The following is a 6,161-nucleotide window of genomic DNA, read 5'->3' as shown; positions in this document are numbered from 1 at the left end:
GTCCCAAGGGGGGGGGGTCAAAATCCCTCAAAACTCCCTCTTCTTTCAGGCAAAGTCCTGACTTCTAAAACTAATCCATCGCAAAGAGGCAAATTTAAAGTCCGCTCTTCCCGAAATCTTTGCATTCCTTGCTTCAGGGGAAGGGAGATGACGCAGATCCCGAAAAAGCCCCATAACTTAAAACATTCCCTCCCCTCCTTGCCCCGTTCAAGCAAAGCAGAAATCAGTGTCTTTCCAAAGAGATGCTTTTCTCCTGCAGCAGAAATCAGGATCCCTTTGAAGGGGGCGTGTGGCTCTTCGCTTGCCAATTGTGTCCCCATTCAAAGCTGTTCCCCGCCCTCCCCACGGGAGTTGGCCAGGGCTGTTCGGGGACAGTCTGAATTCCTTTGCTGAAGGAGCCAGGCAGCTTTCTGGGGCAGCGAATGGCCGGAGGGCGCAAGGAAGGCGCTTGCTCTGCGCCCGAGGACACCTGGCTGGCAGTCAGAAGGACAAAAGCAACAGGGGGAGGGGCTGCTTCCAAGCCTGGGACGGGGGGAGAACCTCGCCTCTGCTTCGTCTGGGAGACAGGGATGTCCATCCCGGCTCACAACCCCCCCAAAATAAATTACCGGGCGAGCGCGGGTCGTGCCCTTTCGATGCCCTCGGAAGGTTAGGGGAGACCTGCCCCTTTCCCCCCATAGACCTCCGCCTGGGATCCCCAAAGGGCGACTTGCCGGGTTCGCTGCCCCCCTGGCGTTTTCTTTTGGATCGCTTTGTTTGATGTTCCAATGAAGGTGGTAAATTCTTTTGATGTTTTTATGGGTGTGAAGTATGTTGGCGGGGGTGTTTATTGGGTTGTATTTGTTTTCATTTGATTATGTGTTTTGTGTTTTTATATCGTAATTTCATCCTGTGAACCCACAAATTTAATGAAGAAATAAATGGGTAAAAAGAAATGAATTCCCCTCTCTCCCTGCCGATTCGGAGGCAGCTCCGTCCCCGACACCCATCTGGAAAGAGGCAGGGAGGGGATATGCGGGGGGAGAGTGGCCCTTGGGGGTCTCCCTGGGTGGCCATGTTGGTACCCCCACCCCTTATTCAGAGGGATGGAATCCAGAGCAGGGGAAGGGTCCGCATCCCCCTCTGAGTCTTTCGCCCCCAATTTCTCCAGAGTAGGAAGAACAGAGAGGGCAACAGAACAGGAGCAAATACCAAGAAATGGGTGGGGAGACAACCAATGAGACGGGGGGGGGGCCTGGGAGCATGGGGGGGGGACCTTGCCAGGAATTTTGGGGATAAAAGATTTGGGGACACAGCAGGGGTCTCTGGCTCTGAAAAGCACTGCAGCTTGGAGGGGGCAAAATGCCATAGCGCCCTAAAACCCGCCACTGGTGCTTAATGATTCTTCTTGAGTGACAGAGAAGACCCCCCCCTTTCCACGCCCCCCAACTAACCCCCCACCCCCAGGCCTGTCCCCTCCCTCTGTCCCAGAGAAGGAGACACAGGAAGCCATGTCAGACTGCAGAGGAAGGATTTATTAGAGGGTCAAGCGTCACATGGGGGCTGGAAGGGGTGGCCCCCACCAAACCTGGTGGGTGGCGAGAGCAGAAGGAGGCGGCCGCTTCTCCCTGGGGGTGTCTCAGTGGGACCGGCAGGCCAGCGCATGAGCCACCACCCTGACCAGCTTGTGGAAGGCATGGTGGTAAGCAGGGGTGAATTCCTGTCCAAAGGGGGTGGGGGTGGGTGATGAAGACTTCAACAGGAGCTGGAAGAGACTCCTTCTGCCAGGGGGCCCATGTATGGGGCACCCTCTCCCCACAACAGATCCCACAGCAGATTCAACAGACTGAGGCTGAATCCTGACAAGACAGAATTACTGTTTTGGGGGGACGGGAGGCAGGCAGGTGTGGGGGACTCCCTGGTCCTAAATGGGGAAACTGTGCCCCTGAAGGACCAGGTGGGCAGCCTGGGAGTCATTTTGGACTCACATCTGTCCATGGAGGCACAGGTCATTTCTGTGTCCAGGGCAGCTGTCTCCCAACTCCATCTGGTCCACAGGATGAGACCCCACCCCCAGCTTGTCTTGCCAGAGTGGTGCATGCTCTGGCTATCTCCCACTTGGACTACTGTAATGCACTCTATGTGGGGCTACCTTTGAAGGCGACCCTTTTGGCGGTTCCCTCACTGTGAGAGGTGAGGTTACAGGGAAGCAGGCAGAGGGCCTTCTCAGTTGTGGCCCCCGCCCTGTGGAATGCCCTCCCACCAGATGTCAAGGAAATGAAAAACTAACTGAAATCAGAATGCAACCCTGTAACAGGAAATGTCTAATGTCTTACAATGTTTTATGTCCTGTAAGCCACCCAGAGTGACACGCACACAGCACCCCCCCAGTCCCCCTTGCCAGGCAGCCCCTTGGGGCGGCGGAGCAGCCTCACCCTGAAGTTGAGGGGGTCCACGTGGAGATTGTCGCAGAGCAGTTCACGCAGCTCGGAAGAAGCCTCCTTGACCTTGTGCAAAGAGGGCTGGAGAGGTTCCTAATGAGAGGACAGGGCCAGACGGGTCCCCGATGTTAGAGAACAAACCCTGTGTCCAGGGGAAGACGATCAACAACCTGGAGAGAAGGAAGGAAGGAAGGAAGGAAGGAGAAAGGGAGAGGAACAGATGGTTATTATCCAGGTGGAAAGAGTAGTTCCTGCCCAACCTGCTTAGAGAGGCGACCAACCCTGGACTTACCGGGTAAGCATGTCCCCACCCAATTCTGCCACGTTGACTGTCATCATGACACTTGCCATGATGGCTTGCTGTGGGCTGGGAGTTTCTCTCGGCTGCTGGAGAAAACCTTCTGAGTTGAGCTGGAGCTTCTTCCAGGGCTGGAGCCTTTTATACCCTAGGCCAAAGCTCCTCCTCCTGGATTTACAGAAGCCGTCCTAGTTTCTGATTTGATCAAAGAATGCTGTGATTTTCCTTATGACATCCCTATTTTCCTCTGAGAAATCCTGGAGGGTATGGAGTAATGCCACCCCTGTGCCAAGGGGATAAGCAAGTATAAATAAAGACATCTGAAGGCAGACCCAAAGGAGCGTCTCCACCCCCATCGCTTGGCCTGGACATTGAGGTCCTCCTCTGGTGACTCAGCTACAGGGTACCAGGCAAAGGGCCTTCTTGGCTGTGGCTCCCTCCCTGTGGAAAGACATCAGATGTCAACCTGGGTGGCCTGAAAGAAGGACTAGGCAGACTTATGGAGGAGAGGCTATCAATGGCTCCTAGTCTGGCTGGCTCTGCTCTCCCTCCACCATCAGAGGCAGCGATGCTTCTGAATCCCATGTGTGTATTTGCCCAGACTAATTCAGGTGACCTTTCAAGGGGCGCAGAATCATGTTTCTCCAGAGAAATGCCTGCCTCAACTTTTCTGGCTGTACGACTTTGTGTCACTTTAGAAGTCCTCAATTCTTTCTGCACTCCTGCCCCCTTTTATAAACCTGTTCTGCTTCAAAGCCCATATTCTGTGTGAAGCTCTTGCTCAGGGATGGGGAACCTGAGGTCTTCCGGAATGTGGTCTGACTCTGCTTCCCATTGGCAGGCAGTGGGCTCCCAATCCTTGCCCTTGTTGAACCTCCCTGTCTTCCTACCCCTGCCGCTTCCAACTCTCCCTCTGCTGTTCTCTCCCCATGCTGTCAAACCTGAATGTGAGCTCCCTGGGGCAGAGTCCTGTCCTACATTCCAATTGATAAATGGTGAAATAATAATCATCATCTGAAAGTGCAATTAATTATCCTCAATGGGCTCCCCTCGCTGCGTCCAGGAATGAGAAGGGACTCGCTCCAGCATCATACAGGCTAAGCCACCCACCCCAAACTCAAAAGAATATTTCAGAATAAGATATTACATTCACAGCAGCAGAAGAAGATCTTTCCGTGGCCCTTGGGCACAGTGGCTACCAGGCTCCTTTAAGCCAGCCCATGGCACACTGTCAAATGCCACATGGGGGGAAAGCGGGACCCCATCTTCTGGGGCCGCACTCCTCCGTTAATCACGTGACCCACACAAGGTCCCTGGCTCCCCAATGTGCTTTTTTGAGGGGAGATTGCATTCCGACATCGCCTGAGAGCAGGGGCCCCCAAATGACTGCCATGCTCACGCAGGGAAATATGAGATGTCCTGTTTGTTCTGGCACAGTTGAGGGGATATGCTGTGAGCCACTGAGTTCCTGTGACTGGGGGAGGGGAGAGCAAAGCACCGGAGGGGGGCTGGGGGAGGGGGGGCTTCCGTAGGACATCTGGTTGGCCAGTGGGAGCAACGGGAGCCCAGCTCTCCTCATTTGTTTATTTCCTTCATTCATAGGTATTTATAAAAACATTTCATATTCATTTATAAAAATATTTGTACATCACTGTGTCATACAAAAGTATATCCAAGAGACTGATGCTGCTCCACGGGAGACCGGTGATCGTCCAGAGTAAGCTGGGGGCCTGCCTGATGCCGTCGTTTCCCCAGCAGTATCCCAACAGTGATGCCGCTCCAGAGCCAAGGGGACAAGCAACTATACAACTTTTAAAAGACACTTGAAGGCAGCCCTGGATAGGGAAGTCCCAAAGGAGCGTCTCCACCCCCATCGCTCAGCCCAGACACTGAGGTCCTCCTCCTCCGGTGATTCAGCTACAGGGTACCAGGCAAAGGGCCTTCTTGGCAGTGGCTCCCTCCCTGTGGAAAGACATCAAATGTCAACCTGGGTGGCCTGAAAGACGGACTAGACACATTCATGGAGGAGAAGCTCTAATGGATCCTAGTCTGGCTGGCTCTGCTCTCCCTCCACCATCAGAGGCAGAGATGCTTCTGGATCCCATGTGTGTATTTGCCCAAACTGATTCAGGTGGCATTTCAAGGGGCGCAGAATCATCTTTCTCCTGAGAAACACCTGCCTGGGACCTCAACTTTTCTGGTTGTATGACTTTGGGTTACATTAGAAGTCCTCAATTCTTTCGTCATTCCTGTCCCCTTCTGTACACCTGTTCTGCTTCAAAGCCCATATTCTGAGCGAAGCTCTTGCTCAGAGATGGGGAACCTGAGGTCTTCCGGATGTGGTCTGACTCTGCTTCCCATCCCCACTGACCTTTGGCAGGCAGTGGGCTCCCAATCCTTGCCCTTGTTGAACCTCCCTGTCTTCCTACCCCTGCCGCTTCCAACTCTCCCTCTGCTGTTCTCTCCCCACGCTGTCAAACCTGAATGTGAGCTCCCTGGGGCAGAGTCCTGTCCAACATTCCAAGGGCCCTCAATTGATACATGGTGAAGTAATAATCATCATCTGAAAGTGCAATTAATTATCCTCAATGGACTCAATTATCCTCAAGCGAATGCAACTCTCTTTGCAATGCTTTCTTGGGCCCTGGTACAGATCAGGGCATGTGGCCAGGATTGCGCAGGGCCACCCGTGTCATTGGGAATGAGGTGGCTGCTTCAGGGGCAGATGCTGGGCTGGAGGACACAGTGGTGAGGCATCGTAGGACAAACACAGCCTGCCACCCCCAAGCTGGCTTGCTGCCTTCAGGTGCAGGAGAGAACATTGTCCCATCTCCAGCACTGAAGACAAAGATTCAGCTTCCAGATGAATCACGGGAGCTGCAGTTTGTTAAGTATTGTGGCTCTTTGAGGGGGTAAACTACACTTCCCAGCAGTCTTTGGGGGAAATCATGTGCTTTCACTGTAGGTTGAGTACAGAGCCTTAGAAGATTTGGGTTTCCCCATCCTTGCTGAGGGTGGGGACAAAACCCATCACCCTCATGCCCTGGCTGACCACCATCAGTGACAGAGCACTGGTCTAAATGGATCTTGGTCCAATCTGACAGGGCAGTTTCAAATTTCCCAGGAACTTGCCTTAAAGCCCTGATAGAGGTATCTATTTTTCTGTGATGGGAGTTACCTGTGAGTGTTGTTGTTGTTGTTTAGTCGTTTAGTCGTGTCCGACTCTTCGTGACCCCATGGACCAGAGAACGCCAGGCACTCCTGTACTCCATGCCCCCCGCAGCTTGGTCAGACTCATGCTGGTAACCTCGAAAACACTATCCAACCATCTCGTCCTCTGTCGCCCCCTTCTCCTTGTGCCCTCCATCTTTCCCAACATCAAGGTCTTCTCCAGGGAGTCTTCTCTTCTCATGAGGTGGCCAAAGTACTGGAGCCTCAGCTTC

General features: G+C 53.4%; 1 long non-coding RNA gene across 1 annotated transcript; it reads right to left on the bottom strand.

Annotated features, from left to right (window-relative positions):
• Positions 1-1,493: 1,493 nt before the first annotated feature.
• LOC307215210 lies at positions 1,494-2,582 on the bottom strand. The gene is made up of 2 exons (XR_013838386.1): positions 2,415-2,582; positions 1,494-1,744 (listed from the first exon to the last, which is right to left on the bottom strand). It is a non-coding gene; the product is annotated as an uncharacterized lncRNA (long non-coding RNA).
• Between the last annotated feature and the right edge of the window lie 3,579 nt (positions 2,583-6,161).

The sequence above is a fragment of the Podarcis cretensis genome (genome assembly GCF_951804945.1).
Source record: "Podarcis cretensis genome assembly, chromosome: 4".
Lineage (NCBI taxonomy): Eukaryota > Metazoa > Chordata > Lepidosauria > Squamata > Lacertidae > Podarcis > Podarcis cretensis.
The sequence above is the reverse complement of the archived record's forward strand: the minus strand, read 5'-3'. Positions and strand labels throughout refer to the sequence as shown.